The 17,634-nt window shown below is 32.9% G+C and overlaps 1 long non-coding RNA gene and 1 pseudogene across 1 annotated transcript; one reads left to right on the top strand and one right to left on the bottom strand.

Moving 5' to 3' along the window:
- Positions 1-11,354: 11,354 nt before the first annotated feature.
- LOC111389655 lies at positions 11,355-14,517 on the bottom strand (annotated as a pseudogene).
- LOC111389645 lies at positions 12,028-14,054 on the top strand. The gene is made up of 2 exons (XR_002701763.1): positions 12,028-12,236; positions 13,793-14,054. It is a non-coding gene; the product is annotated as an uncharacterized LOC111389645 (long non-coding RNA).
- Positions 14,518-17,634: the final 3,117 nt, after the last annotated feature.

Genomic DNA, 17,634 nt, shown 5'->3' with positions numbered 1-17,634 from the left:
TTTTTATTTTACATAGTATTTTTTATTTTCAAAAGGCTTTTTATATGATTTTTCAAAAGACCCTTAATTTTAAGAATATTTTTGTAAGTTGCCCTTAAAATATTTTGCTACTATAATGTTACTTGTGAATTTGTATTATATGGATTGTCCTAGACATGCTTATTATGTTAAAAATCACTACTACACTCACATGAATTGTACTGAACATGTTAATTATGTTAAGAACATGATTACTGGTGCCGCGCAAATGGATGATGCTATCTTGGTGTTTATCATTTTTTTTTTGAGATTGTGTCTTTTTTTTCTATTTTCTTAATTTTGTCACTTTTTGAGTGTGTCACTTTTTTTTTTTTTTAAATTTGCCACTTCTTTCAAGTTTGTGTCACTTTTTCGAATTACGAAAAAAAGTGACAATTTTTATAAAAGAGTGACATTGCGTCACTTTTTAATTTTACACAGTTTATTTCATAGGTCACAAATCAAAAATTTTATAGGTCACAATTTTGTTGGTTCCAAATTAACGAATTTTAAAGTCACAATTTAATTGTTAGTCACAAAGAACCAAATGTTTGGTCATATACACCAAACGCTCCACCCCGCTCTCGATCTACTAGCGATACTTGGTCACAAATCAACCAAATAATTGATTACAAAACACTCTTCATCATCCCGCTGCCGCCACTACATCGCTACCGCTAACAATAACAACAACAAAAACAACACAATGCTACACTATATTGTATTTGTATTCTTTGTGATGATGAATTTAGTTTCATTACAGAAAATATCGTGCACTCAAGGATGTTGTATGTGCAATCTATCAGGACAACAATTTTGGTGATTTTTTTTCACTTGTATATTCATTATCTTGTGTCCATTTGCCTCCATAACAAACGAAAACATTAATTTTATCCATACCTGGAAAAAGATTGCAAAAAAATTGTGAGTTTTTTTTTTTTAAGTGACAGAGTAATATGCATCTAGTTAATTGCTCCAGTGCGATACCGTGACTTTTTAAGAATGTCATTTTTGCACATTCTCTTTAAACAAACATGTTTCATGCATCAATGCAATTGATTCAAAGTTTTTCTATTTCATATATATTACCAGAAAACAGGGCTTGAATTGATATGTTCAAATTTTCAAAACATGCATACGTATGCATCTAGTTAATTGTTCCAATAATATGATATGACTTTTTATTGAAAAAAGTGACATTTTGTCACAGGATCACATTCTCCTTGAGCAAAAGCCTTACATGCACCAATGTAATTAATTCAAAATTTTCTTTTTTATATGTATTACCAGAAAACAGGAATTGAATTGGTATATTCAAATTTCTAAAAAATACAAACGTAATCACGTATGCATTTATTTAATTGCTCCAATGATATAGTAATGGTATGACTTTTTTTTGAAAAAAGTGACAAAATGTCACACTCTCCATAAGCAAACACCTTGCACGCATCCGTGTACTCGATTCAAAATTTTCTTTTTCATATATATTACTAGAGAACAGGACATTAATTAGTATGTTCAAACTTTCAAAAAAGTACATATATGCATCAAGTTAATTATTCCAATGAGAAATGGTGACTGTTTTGGAGAAAGGTCACAGGATGTCACTTTTTCATCGAAAAGTGACACTATCACTTTTTTGGAGAAAAGTGACGGAATGTTAATCTTCATAAGCAAACACCTTACATGCATCCATGTAAGTGAATCAAAGTTTTCTTTTTCATACATACTACTAAAAAACAGGCTTTGAATTAGTATGTTCAAACTTTCAAAAAAGCACATATATGTATCAGGTTAATTACTCCAATGATAAAGCATGACTATTTTGGAAAAAAGTGACATAATGCCACTTTTTCGTAGAAAAGTGACACAATGTCACTTTTTTTTTTTTTTTTTATAGAAAAAGTGATAGAATGTCACACTTTCCATGAGCAAACACCTTATACGCATCCATGTAGTGGATTCAAAGTTTTTTTTTCATATGTATTACCAGAAATCAGGGTATGAATTGGTATATTCAAACTTTCAAAAAAGCACACGTATGCATCCTATTAATTGCTCCAATGATAAAGTGTGACTGTTTTGGAGAAGGTCACAGAATGTCACTTTTTCGTAAAAAAGTAACATAATGTCACTTTTTTTTTAAAGAAAAGTGACAGAATGTCACCCTATCCATGTGCAAACACATTGCATGCCTCCATGTAATTAATTCAAAGTTTTCATTTTCATATGTATTCTCAGATAACAGAACTTGAATTGGTATGTTTAACTTTCAAAAAAGCACACGTATGCATCCGGTTAATTGTTCTAATGATAAAAGGTGAATGTTCTTGTAAAAAGCTAACGAATGTCACTTTTTCGTTGAAAAGTGACACAATATCACTTTTTTGAGAAAGGTGACGGAATGTCACTCTTCATGATCAAACATCTTGCAAGCATCCATGTGGTCGATTCAAAGTTTTCTTTTTCATATGTATTACGAAAAAAGAAGGTATGAATTGGTATATTCAAACTTACAAAAAAGCACACGTATGCGTCTGATTAATTGCTCCAATGATAAATGGTGACTGTTTTGAAGAAAGGTCACAAAATGTCACTTTTTTCTAAGAAAAGTGATAGAATTCCACTTTCTCACCTTCTCCTATAAGCAAACACATTGCAAGCATTAATGCAATTGGTTCAAAGTTTTATTTCTCATGTTTATTACCAAAAAATATGGCTTGAATATATACATTCAAATTTCCAAAAACTCACACATGCATATCTAGCTAATTGCTCAAGAGAGATGCTGTGACTTTTTTTGAGAAAATTGATAGAATGCCACTTTCTCACCTTCTTCTTTGAGCAAACACATTGCAAGCATCAATGCAATTGGTTTAAAGTTTTATTTCTAATGTGTATTACTAGAAAATAGAGCTTGAATATGTACGTTCAAATTTCCAAAAACTCACACATGCACACCTAGTTAATTGCTCAAAAGAGATGCTGTGACTTTTTTTTAGAAAGGTGAAAGAACTCCACTTTTTCACCTTCTCCTTTGAGCAAACACATTGCAAGCATCAATGCAATTGGTTTAAAGTTTTCTTTCTCATGTGTATTACCAGAAAAGAGGGCTTGAATATGTACGTTAAAATTTCTAAAAATTCACACATGCATACCTAGCTAATTGCTTAAAAGAGATGCTGTGATTTTTATTTTTTTTTGAAAAAAGTGATAGAATGCCACTTTTTCACATTATCTTTTTGTCAAACACCTTGCAAGTATCAATGTAATTGATTCAAAACTAATTTTTTATATGTATTGACACAATCCACTCAACTTCAACAATTTTATTTTCATACATGTTTCCAATCAAATTAATAAAATCGTCAAAAAGAAACTTCATAAATGTTAATTATACATTATGAGATTTAAACTAAATCTAATCATGAAATTCAAAGAAAAATGAGATGCATAATGAGCTATAGTCATGGAATCCAAAACATAGACATACCTGTAATTTTGTTTTTGTTTTTGTGGAAGATCTCCTTGACCTTTTTATCCCCAGATTTTTCAATGTTTTTGTGGATGGTTTCCTCGATTTGAAGAATAAACAAACTTTGTTTATGTATTTGTGGCATATTTCCTCTTTTTCCTTTCAATTTTCCTTTGATTTTTGCATATTGGAGGCTGATTTATGAGGATTGTTGTGAGTTTAGGCTTTGAGCGTATATTTTACGTTCAATTTTAAGTAATTACCATTTAATCCAAGTTTATAATGATTTTTCAAAACAACCCAAAAATATAGGGTATTTTTGTAAGTACCCCCTTTTACAAATTGAACACAGGTCGCCCATTTTCAGGCCCACACTTGTTAAAGGCACGATGGCATGCATTATTGATGCTATTTATAATACCGTAAACTAATATTTAACTTCTTTTTCTTAGTACAATATAATGTATACATGGTCTAACTTATCAAGCGCGACGTAAGTGCATCATTTCAGATTATCGAAGGTTTTAAATTTTGGAAACAGAAATGTTTCTTTAATGTTAATGATCGAATAAAGCTATACACAAAGATCTATCACAAAAGCTGTCAGCAATATAGTAGATGGATATGCTAGCATCTGAAATTGGGACTTGAATGACATCCTTTAAGTAGTATGAGCTTTGGATGATTCGATTTAATCGTACCGATCAAATGAACCACTCGATTAAAGTCAGTTGTGTGATATGTAAACTTCAAAAAGCTAACATTTTCTAAATATTTTTAATAAAATCCACAAACTTAAAGGAAAAAGTGAATAAAACATAAATTGATTTTTTTAATTCATATTGAGTATTAACTAGGAATACAATTAATAGTGCTTGTATTATCTTTTTTGTTCGATAATATTTATAAAATTTTTCTAAAATATTTCATGTCCAAATTTTTTTCTTCAAAAATAATATTTTCATGCATTGTGTGTGTGTGTGTTTTTTTTTTTTTTTCATGCAACTTAAGTTTGTGTACATGAAACATATTAAGGAGTTAACTTTCAAATAGTTTTAATTTTTAAAAGAAATGGTTAGATGTATATTACACGGGACAAATGTCCTGTAATTACTAATGCTTGAAGGCTTCGATATGAGTTTGTGAGTACTATATTCTTGAAGGTGAATTCTTAACAAAATCACGGTTGATTGAAAAACAATGCCAAGAAGAAATATAAAAATATAAAATAAGTAAGAAGCCAAGATTTATAGAAGTACTTATTTTATTATTCTACAAACATAAGAAAAACCTGGTATGAACACTTTATTTATAACCCTGTTTCTGGTTAGAAATCTCAGCTAAGGATATTATTCCACATATATGTGTTCCTATATTATATTAAAGAAAAAGAAATCTTGCCATCAACATTTGCTTTATTCAAATAAGAGTAAGGGTGAAGACTAATTCCTTCTCGATAATAATGGTGCTGTCGCGAAAATCCCTTGAGAAATCTTGATTTCGGGCTCAGAAAACAACCAAACGAACACTAGTTTACCTCAACTCGACCCAAACCTTTCTTCACTTTTAATGGCCCCTTTCAACATACACAAAGGATAGAACTATGGTGATTGGCGATTAATGTGCATCACAAAGGAAGAAGAGAATAGAAGAAGCAATAGTTGAACTCTCGGTTACCTCACGTTTTTCTCTCCAATTACACACACACACACTGCTCAGGAGATGTATAAATAGCATAGTATTAGGTTACCAATAGTTGGGCTTAACTCTCCTCAATGGGTCAAGACGAAGTTCATTCTTACTACTAAATGGTCCAACAAACCACAAAACCATCCAACCCAAACTTGGGCCATCCAAAAGTGTCGATCGTATTCAAGTCGAGCCAAGTCCATGGTGTCGATAAATTATTCGAGAACTATTTTAAATCATCGCCCGAATTTATTAGGTATCAAAACCCAACAAATCTCCACCTTGATGCCCAATAAATCTGCAAGCAATCAAAACACAAAGATTATACTTGTATAATCAAGTTAACCAATAAAATTGGTATCACAGAACTTATCTCGTGTTTTCAACCTGAAACACATACCATACCTACTCCATGTGCTCACCATGGCTAAGATCAAGAACACCCAAATAGAAGCAGATATTCATAGTAAGCAATCAAGAGCAAATAAACATACGATAGCGATATATTGTAGGATAACACACATAGATCTTTTCAAAAACACATTCACACAGAACTATAGATTAACACCAAGTTAATTAAACACACGGTCAAACATATATGCGACAAATGCATAAATGATCCATGAAAAGATCTCACCACACTTATCCTATCACACTTCGTGTTGCTCACACCTCGAGAACACATATCTCATCTCATCATCCACCGTGCTCACTAGACTGGTCACTCAACTCATGTCTAACTGGTAAATCATAATATATCTTACGTTCTCGGGATAATTTTTTATCATCACATCTCTTCTCCCAACCTACGTGGATAATGGGTCTCCACCTAATAGAAGTGATAGAAATGCCCTTCTCATACTCCACTTGTACAGGGTCTCTTCGCAGATAAATGATTTCAACATTTAATCACCTCTCCACTCGTGATCCAAATGTCACACTCCACATCCCCCATGCATATCACCAATGCACCATCGAGCATCTATACTCTACCTTACCAAATGATATATAACTCACTGCTAATGCATCTTAAGCTCACTATGGCAAAACAACAAATTTCGACGACCGCAATGGTTAGGGCGCAATTTAAATTGACCAACGCACCACAAGGTTACTCCAATCACCAATGCTCAAAAGATCCACAAAGGAAATGGTAAAGGTGTCACTTATACAGAGAATAGAAGAAAGAGTTATTTACTTCACTACACTCACAAAAGATGCTCACAAAGAGAAAGAAAATAACCCTACATGGCTGTCTCAAACAATCTCACAAACCATACAAGCTCACAAAGATAAAGGAGAAAATGGCTGCCCATCTTACTTCTATCTACAATACTCTCACACTACTCACAGAGCAAACGGAGTAGTCATAAAACTCAACCCACTATGTATGCAAACACATTACAAAAAGTAATAAGATCACTCTAATTCATGCAATTACATACATCAAATGTAATGAATGTGTAGCATATCAACATTGCAATAAAATTAAGTGATCACATACATGCAAAAATGATTACATACATGGACATGCAGTAACTAGGTTTAGTCACAATAAACCTGGCACTGCTCATCACTTGACCCAATGATAACATTCGCCTCACCGCTCTCCTTGACAGTCTTTTTCACCAAGTCCAATTTTACCACAGTTAAAACACATTTTATTTTCGCACTTGCCTTAAACCTACACATGCCAACAATGCTAAATAATGACCATAAGCAATGTATAGATATAATTCACGTAGAATGATCAAATAAACTTTTCTAAGGTCAAATGCAATTCTAACAGTGTAGAAAAATTGACAATAAATTTACAAAGAATTTAAGGTAAATAATTCCTAGGTCTAGCAATAGGTAATGGTTACCCTATCATGGTAACCTCAAACCTAACGTCACCTCACACGATGATTTCTAATGCGAAAAATAAATAACTACTCTACACTATTATTTTAACTGTAATAATAAATGGTAAAAAACACGATACCGAGTGGACCACATTTGAAGGTCCGTAAAATATCGAGAAACACGAATTTACCACTTTAGGATTGCCATTGTTCACTATTCGTCCTAAAGCTTTCAGCAACCATAGCAACACAAAACGACACCTGAAACTCGGATGACCAAGGGCAAAATCGTCCAACTTTCACTTTATTGCTCGAAACTGAAATTGAACAACTCCGTAGGTCCGTATCACCACCAGCAACATTTTGTCTTTTGACACCTTCCTCGAATTTCGTTGGACGCGCCCGTACGAGCCTCGTCGACTTTCCCACGTGACACTCTTCCGACTTCATCTCCGCCTGCACAGTCCACCAACGGTTTGTTTCTCCAACCTACCACTAGTTTGGCCGAAGGTTCGGCCGAAAAACGCCAAAACAGTTCCGGGTAGATTTTTTAAAATCTAGACAGTTTTTGTTCCAGTTTTCCAGGTTGATTTTTGCCTACTTCCAACTACTTTTTGGTCGAAAAAATCACAAATTTCTGAATAACATAAGCTCTGATACCATTTGTCATGAAATCCCTCGAGAAATCTTGATTTCGGACTCAGAAAATAACCAAACGTACACCAATTTATCTTGGCTTGACCCAAACCTTTCTTCACTTTTGGTGCCCCCTTTCAACATGCATGAAGGATAGAACTATAGTGATTGGTGATTAATGTGCATCCACAAAAGAAGAAGAGAATAGAAGAAGCAATGGTTGAACTCTTGGCTACCTCACGTTTTTCTCTCCATTGCACACACTAACACACACACACACGACTGAGAAGATGGATAAATAGCGTAGTATTAGTACCAATAATTGGACTTAACTCTCCTCAATGGGCCAGACCAAGTTCATACTTACTACTAAATGGTCTAACAAATCAGAAAACCATCCAACCCAAACTTGGACCATCCAAAAGTGTCAATCGTATTCGAGTTGAGCCAAGTTCATAGTATCGATAAATTATCCGACAACTGTTTTAAATCATCGCCTGAATTTATTAGGTATCAAAACCCAATAGATACTACACCAGTCTTCCTAGTGGATCCTTCTTATTGGCGCAATTCCTTGTTATTTGGTGAAAAACAAAACCACAGTTAATTGTCAAATAGGGACCTTAATGATGCAATGTGATAAATAACTTCAATAATTCAAAACTTTTCGAGTCAAGGAAATGTCCCAAGAGGACTAGCAATAAGGCTAAGCATGATGCAAATTTTTAACTAAGAATAAAATTATTTACGACAGTCGATCAACCATAACAAACACCATTTTAACATTCATCTTAAGTGTGGCTACTCACCATTGTACATTTTTATTGCATCGACAAGCGAGTGACGTTAACTATTTTGATTTTAATAGTGGAAAATCTGTGATGTAACTTGGTAACTTTAAGATTTTCCATTGAAAATGTTTTTTCCCCCTAACACACTACTGTTGCAAAAGAAGATGATGTGATTAAAAGAGATCCTCAATTACAATTTAGACACTCTAAGATCAATTTTCAATTAGGTTTCCATTTCAAGGATGGAGTATAGTAAACAATGTTGACATTCAGGATACCAAATTACCTGCAAAGATTAATTAATTGCCTTAGTTTCGAAGAAGAAGAGGTTATGATTGAAATTTTGTTTTTACTAGAATAAAGAATTTGGGGGGGGGGGGGGGAATGTAGTTGATTGTAAATAGGGACCTTAACCATGCTATTTCATAAATAACTTCAAATAGGCAAAGCCATTCAAGTTAGGACAATGTCCCAAGAGGACTAGCAATAAGGCTAAGCATGATGCTAACGTTTAACTAGAATTAAAATTATTTACGATAGCCAATCCGCCATAGCAAATGCCATTTTGACCTTAGTCTTAAGGATTGCACATTTTTATTTGATCGACAAGTGAGTGACACCAACTTTTTTTTATTTTAATATTTGGAAATCAATGATGTAACTTGGTATCTTTCATAAGCTCCATTGAAAGTTTTTCCCCCCCGTAATACACTATTGATGGAAAAGAAGACGATGTGATTATAAGTCGTTTCATCTTTTGTAACATGTCTTTATTTCCTGAACTTTATCAGCAATTCATTGAATAGAATCCTTATTTATTGTCTTTTTTGCCTGATAAGCAGGGGCGAATCCAGGATTTTGAGTTAGCACGGGCGGTCGTTGACCATCTACCGCCGATCGCAACAAAATATTAAGAGTCCGTTTGATGCCATTTTTTTTGGTAAAAAATGCATTTTTGAACAGTAATTTCAAGGAGAAAGTGTGGCTAAAAATAAATAAATTTTTTGAATTTGCGTATAATATTATTTTATTGAAAAATGTGTAAATAAAAAGAAGAGAAAAAATGGGAATCGAATAAAGCCTAAAGTTTAAATATAACAATTATTTTGTTCAAATTAAATATATATAATTTTGTTATAAGAATAAAAATGACTCATTAAATGACATTATTATCAAGTTTTGTATAATTCAAAGGAAGAGCGCGGATTTTAATATTTACAATTTGGCTTAAACTAGTTAAAACGTAATAAATATTGTTTTGTAAGTGAGTTGATACAAATCAAGAAGTGCCACAATGGTTAAGTTGGCCACAACCCTTGCAAGAGTTTACAGGTTCGAATCCCTTTGCCTCCATCTTCATAAAAAATTTGGTAAAACTTGTAGAATATGAATAATGCACAAAAATCCCTTAATAAGGAATTGAACCCTAGACGTCTATAAAATATGCAACATCCAACCAACTAAGCTACATGGGTCATTGAGAACAAAATGACTTACCAGTCATATAAGTTAAACTTTAATCTGTTGCCAACAAAAAAAAATTCTCCTGGCGGATCCAGCACGCGCGGCCGCGGGTGCTCGCCAGGTGCTGGATCCGCGCCTGCTGATAAGTATCAAACCATAAATCACGGGTCTCTAATGAACAATTGGAACAATTGTTTAAAACCAAGGCAATCAATTAATCTTTGACAGGTAGGTTATTGAATGCCAATAATGTAGGTAAAAGATAGTTTATACTGTCCTCAATATCCGAGCAAGTTTGAAAAAGAATTTTATAGTCTCTTAACGTCTTTTTTATTTTCCTTTTCATCTGAGTTATTCCATAAGAACTTGCGATGATAAGTAATGTTTTGGGAATGTGGCTAATAACCAAAATGAATGAATGGTTAATCTATTCAAACGGGAATTAATAAGTCGATCCACACACACACATATATTTATATATGCACGTCTTACTTTTACTGTTGTATCAAGAAATAAAGATGCTTTTTTTGTATTGCAAGTGCTTGTACAAGACTTTGAGATTTCCATTTCAACTGAGATATTGAAATAGATAGTGGTAGACATTTGGGGAAAATGTGAAATTTTTAATCCCACATGGCTACATACAAGCCTAATATATATCCTCACGATACAATGAGAAATTACATTAAAGATTGAAAACAATGGCATCAAGTACAGGATTATAGTCCTTCTATGAACGAGTACTATAATTGAAAATCTAAATTCTTTGATCTCTTTCTTGTATGGGAAAGAACCCTTTTTGTTAATTATGATGTAAAAAAGAATCCTTTGACACCAAGGTGGAGGTTGTTAGGCAATTTGTTGTCAAACGACCTCCCCTAGGTTATGATGTTACTCGATTTAATTTTTCAATCGGCTTAGCCAAATGACTGAACGAGAATCTAACACTACATTCGAGACGATACAACCCAAAGATTAATTTGGCCACTCGAAGCAACCTAAATATTTTAGTGTTGCTCGTGGCCCAATCCACTTCCTTGGATAGCCTTTTAATTGAGAGAAAACTTGTGAGCCCACTTATTTATCTTTTGAGCCTCTAACTTAACCCATTGGTTAACCTAATTACATTTACCTTATTTGGCCTATTGGTTACAAGATAAATTGGTCTCTTGTCTCTCTAAGTGAGAGACCCATTCGCTGCCTCTCTCTCGATTGTTCCTATATGTTTTCTTCTTCTGCTCTTTCTGCCTCTTGTGACTAATCTTAGTGGTGATATTCTATGAGATTTCTTGCACCTTCGTGGTCTCCTAAGTGATATATCTCATTGGCAATCGGAAGTGAACTTGATATTGTCTTGAGTATGTACTTGTCTTCTTTGTGGTGATTGGAAGTGGGTATAAACTGAGCCTGGGTTATCTTTGGCGATTAATAGACTCTCTATACTTGGTAAGCACCTACAAGGTGGATAACAATGGCAACGTTGGCTATGTCTAGGAGCCAGTATGGGTTGCAGAAGCCAGAATCAGTGAGGAGATTTCCAGGCGAAAGGTCTCCAAATGCTGCGCAATCGAAATAGCCACAAGACATGTAGAAAATTGTTGTTACTACCACGCTTAATAGAGTTGCTTTCTTCATTGTCTTGTATTCTGATGGTGGGGATTTGATTGTATCTTGTTACAAAAACATTAAAAGACTCAAAATTAGGCTCTGTTTTAAGGTCGGCTCTACAAATTTGGACAGCTTAAAGCTAAAATATTGACCGTTATACTGTCCAATATTGCATACTTGTATTTCAATAAGGATGAGGGAGTAAGTGTTACATCCCATTTTATACTTAGTCAAAGGTCAATATCAACTAGTCAAAGTCCAAGTCAAATAGGAACTTAAATTGTATAAATTATTTTATTGGGATTTATTTTATAATTGACATTACTTAAGGGTTTTAAATGGCCATCATTAACCTTGGGGATTTAGTTTATAAATATGGAAAGATTAATGACTAAATTTTATGCGAAACATAATAGAAGGGACTTGATAGCAATTATGGGAGTTGGTAGAATACAAGTGGCACTTTGAAAACCATTACCTTCATTTTTCACTGGCACATACATATACTAGAACCTGGAAATGGGTAGAAGAAAAAAAAAAGCCAGAAAGAACCGAGATAAACCAAGAGAAAGAAAGGAGAAGAGGAGAAGAAGAAGGAAGAAAAAGAGAAGAAGATGAAAGATAAAGGAAATATAAAACACTAGGAAACTAGAATCTGGGAACTATTCCATCTTTTCTCCAATTTAAAGTCCTGTTTGGCTGTAATATAAGGTAAGTTAAGAACTTTCATTTGGTTGAAATATTCTCTTTTGAGCTAAAGTTTTAGTGGAGTTGAGAATAGTAATAAAGAAGAGCATGACATTGAAGAGTGATGGGAACTAAAGAGCGGTATGTGTTCGTAAAATTGTCATAGAGAAATTAGTCATTATGGGAGTTTAGTGTAGCTTGCTTATTTGAAATTACCATTTAATTAAATGAACTTGTGATTAAAGAGCAAAGATTTGAAATGGAAAATTGGGCATTTATACGTATAGTGGCAAACATGTATGTAAGAAACAAGGAAAGGAAATTGAATAGTTAGAAAGACAATTGAAAATTCTATATGCACAAAAGTAAGAAGGTGTTGGGTTCTTGCTTCAGCCAACCAAACTAGAAAAGGAAAGAAATGTTTTGTGTCATTTTATTAATACTTTGGAATGGGAAGTTGTGTATATATCGGCATATGGATATGTGTGCTCACTTGACTAAAATGGGAAGATAAAAAGGAATGAGTAATAGTTGAGACTTTGAGGATTGCTATTCATGTATTGGTTAGGAAACTAGATTCAATAGTTAGTAATTTGAATGAGTAACTCATTTTTCAGGAGATAGCAAGACTGGGAATGCTTGTTTGCAGAATTAATCTTTGTTCAATACATAGTCCAGTGAGTGGATAAAACTTAATTTTCAGAAACAAGTATTCATTAAATTTTGAAATTACTTATTTTATAAAGTTAAGTTGATAGCATGATTTTCAGAATAAAATTGATTTTATAATTAGTTCTTTTTAATGTTTGATTTAGTTCAATTAAATCATTTTATTAGCATGTTCTAATCGTATTACATATTTCAGTATAGTTAAAGTTATTTTTAAAACTACCAGAAAGTACCCAGGTAATTTTACCCCAGTCTGTACTGGTGTGAATATGTTTTTACAGTGTATGACTAGTTATGATGATTTTACCCCCTCTACATATTTTGAATGTGTTTCCATAGTGTATGACCAAATTATCAAAGGTCTTTGAGACCCACTCTCGTACACATAGGCTTTGGGCCGTGTATTAGGGTGATTAGCTTTTGGGACAGCTCTGCGTACGTATGACCACAATATCAGAATATCAAATTATCAGATTTGAATAGCTTTGCCTTGTACATCGTGATTACTCTGTACATGAGTAGTGCTATTCATTAGGTACATTTTTGGTGTGATTTTTCAGTGCTTCTACAGCTTATCAGATTTCAGATTATAGAGTTCGGTCTATTCAATTCTCAGAGTAAAGCTTCCAGCTTATAGTATTGAACATCAATATTTCACAAATTTTCATATTATTTATATTCGTTATATTTTACAGTTATTGAACTAGTATAAAGAACAAAGAATTTTATGATCCAATCATGTTTAAGTTTTAAAAGTGCTACTAGTTTTTAGAATTTCTCAGAGTTTTAATAGAGCAAAAATTTTCAGAAAATATGCATAAATGAGAAAAGTTTACTTATTTGTAAATTATCCACTCACTGGGCTTTAAACTCATATATATATTTTTTTTACCTTTTTTTTTATCAAACAGATAGCAGTCGAATTGAGTAGCTTTGGAGCATGTCAAACCACCTAATTGAGCCACGCGTCATAGGTTGTATGATTATCAGATTATATATTTTGTTCTTTTGGGATACATGTAGGTTAAATCAGAAAAGTTCATTATCGGCTCACTAGATATTTGGTATTGCCAGCATTTTATTTGAATAGTTTGTATTTTGAGGGACTGTCGTACCCTATTCATATTGTAGGTATTGATTCGAGAAAAAAATGATTATTGTTCAAGTGATTTAGTTCATATTTCAGGGAAACTATGCCAAGATTTTGTTAAAAATATTTTTCAGTCAAGCAAGTCAAAGTTGCCTTGGTGGTGGGACCGACATTTAGCTAGTATCTACCATCGACGCACGACACGTGTCGAGTCTATTAAAGTGATTCGAGACAGGTTGTGTGTTAGTAAGAATAGGCAAAAGCTATGGCCCCAAGAGCTTGGAAGCTTCTCCATATTTTTTTCCATTTGAGTGACATATTAAATGTTAATTCCAGTGAGACTTCCCCTAATTTTTCCAGTTTCTAAAGCAAAAATGCATATACTATTAGGTTACAACACTTGAAATTGACAAATTTGATGCTTTTAAAGCAGAATATAAGAGTGAAATGAAAAAAAGGGGTTCCTTTCCTACCTGCAACTTTGGCAATTCCAAGGCCTAAACCAATAGTTGAGCAAGTAAAAGACATGACCGCAGCAACTATTGAAATTTAATGCTTTTATAAAATGTTTCTAGAATATTTCGTGTCCTAACTTTTTTCTTCAGAAATAACATTTTCAAGCATCATGTTTTTTTTATTATCATGCAACTAAAGTTCATGTACATGAAACATATTAAGGAGTTAACTCTCTAATAGCTTTAATTTTTAAAAGAAACGGTTAGATGTATATTACACGGGACAAATATCCTGTAATTACTAATGCTTGAAGGATTCGATATGAGTTTGTGAGGGAGTTGCCATATTCTTGAAGATGAATTCTTAACAAAATCACGGTTAATTGAAAAAACAATCCCAAGAACCAACATAAAAATATAAAATAAGTAAGAAGGCAAGATCTATCGTAATTACTTATTTTATTATGCTACAAACATAAGAAAAACCTTGTATGAACACTTTATTTATCACTCTGTTTCTGGTTAGAAATCTCAGCTAAGGATATTATTCCTCACATGTGTGTTCCTATATTACATTAAAGAAAAAGCAATCTTGCCATCTGCTATATTCAAATAAGATTTAGGGTGGAGACTAATTCCTTCCCGATAATAAAGATGCTACACCAATCTTTCCAGTGGATCCTTCTTATCTGTGCAATTCCTTCGTATTATTTTTTTATCCAATAAAAAAAAAGATTCTTTCTTATTTGGTGAAAAATGATAAGTGTGTTTTTGCACACTTATTTAAGTCACAAACATGACTTAATAATGAGCAAAATGATTGAATTGTGATTTAATCTCATTATATTTGTGAATTGTAGGGAACATGGTGAAATTCAGAAGAAAAGAGCCGAAAAAGACTAAAATGGAGCAAAATGATAGTTCGAGGACGAAGTTGCAAATAATCCATAGATGAGACGGGAAATGGAATGAAGATTCAAGAGTGTTAGAGGTTAATCAGATGAGGAAAAGAGTCAAGAGGTGAAATATGATCGAAATATTATCAAGTATCAACTTTCAGGCGAAAAAGCTATGCTCGTGATTTTTAATCTCTACTTGAGATCCATTTTTGACATAGTAAACATCAGAATTTGAGGAATCCTATTTCTATAAAAAGTGTAGATCTTTGAGTTTTCTTCACAATGCACTTTGAATCACTTCAATCGAAGATCAGGAGAGAAAGTTATGATCAAAATACTAAAAGCTATCAGCGGAAAGAATGGTATAACTATGCGGTCGCATAGTATAAATTCTATGCGGTCGCATAGAAGCCTCCAGAGAACTTTTTCTCAAATTGTTTTTACTCTATGAGACATCATAGAAACGTACTATGCGGTCGCATAGAACAAGATTCGGGGCCGATTCAGCAGTTTCCTTATTTTGCCGAAACTCTTATGGAAAGGAGATTTTTAGGGTTCTATATAAACTAAAACTCGACCAGAATGAAGGGACGCCACTTTTACAAAATTGGAGGGGATTATACACAATTTTGGAGGATTTGGAGAGGAAGAACAAGGCAAAAACAAGGCAATCCACTTCAAAATTCAAGATTTCACTTCAAGAATCAATTTGGTGATGTTCTTCCTTGGTTTTAATTATTGCTTTTCTTTATTTCCCATTATGTTAGGCTAGATTTTCATGTGCTAGGATTTGCGATGAACCTTACATTATGAACCCTTAATCTTGAATTTTATTTATTTGACGTTAAAACATGTTTTTAATTATTGAATTATTGGCATGGATTTTATTTTCTCTACAATTATGTGCGCAATAGTTGTATGAGCTTTGTGGTTTGTTTTACCCTCGAGAGATGGAAAATAAGTTAGACATTATGTTAATTATCGTAAAGTTCGATAGGGGATAGAAATATACCGCTATGCTTTACGTGATCTTTAAGTATTCATAAATCTTTAATGCATTTTTATATGTTCGCATCCGTCATAGAAATATAGTCAGATCGCATGTAAAAATAGGTTTAATTCTACTTGAGAGAGATTGTTAAACAAATTAGGAATATTGGTTTTCATAATTGAATCGTGTTGTCAATTTTATAAAATTCGGATTAAAGAGGATTGATATAAGGGAATTCGGAATCCTAGTACGCATTTCATTATCATATTTTTATAAAACTTGCATTTAGTTATAATCACACATTTAATATAGTTAATTTAGGCTTTATATTTATAAGTAGTTATTAAATCATAATTTAGTTAGCGAAAATATCAAGAATTTCTATTGTTTCGGTTAAGGCGACGATAGGTAAAATTGAACTAATCAATCCCTGTGGGACGATATTCGGACTCATTTAATCCACTTTATTACTTGTTAACGAACCGTACACTTGCGGTAGTTTTAAATCGAAAGAAATAATTTCGCGAACAAAAAACAAAACCATAGTTAATTGTAAAAAAGGGACCTTCATCATGCAATGTGATAAATAAATTCAATAATTCAAAGCTCTTCGTGTGGAGGAAATATCCCAAGAGGACTAGCAACAAGGCTAAGTATGATGCAACTTTTTAACCAAGAATAAAATTATTTACGACAGTCAATCAACAATAACAAATGCCATTTTAACTTTCGTCGTAGGTGACGTGGCTAGTCAATATTAAACATTTTTATTGCATAGACAAGCGGGTGATGTCAACTATTTTGATTTTAATGGTGAAAAATCAGTGATGTAACTTGGTACCTTTAAGAAGCTCTATTGAAAGTGTTTTTCCCTCTAACACACTAATGATGGAAAAAAAGACGATGTGATTATAGGAGATCCTCAATTACAATTTTGACACTCTAAGATCATTTTTCAATTAGGTATGTGAGAATTATTCAGTAAACTTATGGTCATCCTTTTGTGATGCAGTTATATTTGTAGAAGCAGTTGCGCTTATAGCTTCTGGCACTGTTCATCGAGTTTGTATCACAACCTGGTAATGCAATAATGCTTCTGATCTTTACTTGATCGTCATTGTATTTTTATATTTTGAATAAGAAGTCAAATTTTAATTGTATATTTAATTTGAATTCATAAAGTAGCAGGCATTATAGAATACATTTTCGAATAAACTGGTTCCTCGTAGTTTCACAAGAACACTAGAAAGTTTAAGAAGTGTGGCCAAACCCAAAGGAGTCCTTACTGGTTGATCTCCATTTAGGTTAAATTGAAAGT

Source organism: Olea europaea, unplaced genomic scaffold (genome assembly GCF_002742605.1).
Source record: "Olea europaea var. sylvestris unplaced genomic scaffold, O_europaea_v1 scaffold604, whole genome shotgun sequence".
Taxonomy (NCBI): domain Eukaryota; kingdom Viridiplantae; phylum Streptophyta; class Magnoliopsida; order Lamiales; family Oleaceae; genus Olea; species Olea europaea.
The sequence above is the reverse complement of the archived record's forward strand: the minus strand, read 5'-3'. Positions and strand labels throughout refer to the sequence as shown.